The following is a 1,297-nucleotide window of genomic DNA, read 5'->3' on the forward strand; positions in this document are numbered from 1 at the left end:
CCTACCCCTCTGGCCCTTGGGTCTTTGAACAAGCTGCACACTTCTTCATCTTCCTTCTGCACTCCTCCTCATCCTCCTCTGGATGAGATTAACCCCTGCTCACCCAACGGCCCCAGCTCAGGCAGCATCCCTCAGGGACCTTCTGGTGCCCACCCAGGCTGGGTTTGGGGTCCCCCTGGTTTCTCCCACCAGATCCCTCCCCAGTGGCAGGATCTGAGGGCAGTCACTCAGCCTCTGAGCCTCAGTCTCCTCATCTGTCACAGGGGACGATAGCAAGGCCCTCTTGCCCCCACCAGTTGCCGTGGGCCTGAAATCAGCCACGTGTGGAAGCGCCTGACTCGGGGACAGGACGCAGCACCAAATAGCATGTGTTCTGACACCAGCCCTGCTCCCACCTCACTCTTCCTTCTTCTCACTCTCCTCTGGTGGGACCAGCACCTCCTGGGTGGGCCACCCCACCTGCGGGCTCAGACACCCACCTTCTCTCTACCTTCAGATGAGTGTTAATTAAAACCTCTGCCAGGACTCACATTTCCTGAGGTTTAATGCTTAATTAGCAGGTCCTGTTAGCCTGGAGTTGGAGGTGCAGCCGCCAGGGCGTGACTCTGTGGGATTCACGGAGGCACTTGGCTCCTCCCTGACAGCACCTCCTGCCACTTCTGTGCTTTCCTCCACCTCCCGCTGCACACCCCGGGCATTCCGTCTTAGAGTTGAGTCCCCTTTGCAGAGTTTGGATCCCAGGCCGTGCATGGCTGTGTCCTCTGCAGGGTTCACAGACAGAGGACCAGGTGGGAGATGGCAGGCCCTGCTGAAGGTGGCACAGCCCATTGAGGCCCTGGCCAGAATTCAGACCCAGCTCTTAACTTGCCCATTCACCTGACACATGTTTATCAAGGTCTGACCCCCTGAACCCCCAGGTTTTGTAAAATCCCAGTTTATTGAAGAGGCCACGGTTACCTGCATTTTACAAGAAGGAGAATGAAGCTCTGAGAAGTGAGGGGATTTGAAGACAACCAGCTAGCAAGGAAGGTGCGCTGGTGGTGGTGCAGTGGGTTAAGCATTGGGCTGCTAACCCAAGTCTGGGAGTTCAAACCCACCAGCGGCTCTGCAGAAGAAAAAGGAGGCAGTCCGCTTCTGTACAGATTGACAGTCCCCGAAACCATATGCAGCATGTCTGCTCGGCCTTTAGGGTTGCTATGGGTTAGAGGAGGCGTTACTTGTTGGGCTGCTAACAGCAAGGTCCACAGTTCAAAACCACCAGCTGCTCTGTGGGAGAAAGACAGGGCTTTCTACCCTG

Source organism: Echinops telfairi, unplaced genomic scaffold, assembly GCF_000313985.2.
Source record: "Echinops telfairi isolate 266 unplaced genomic scaffold, ASM31398v2 ScPeMD7_7457;HRSCAF=8495, whole genome shotgun sequence".
Classification (NCBI taxonomy): Eukaryota; Metazoa; Chordata; class Mammalia; order Afrosoricida; family Tenrecidae; genus Echinops; species Echinops telfairi.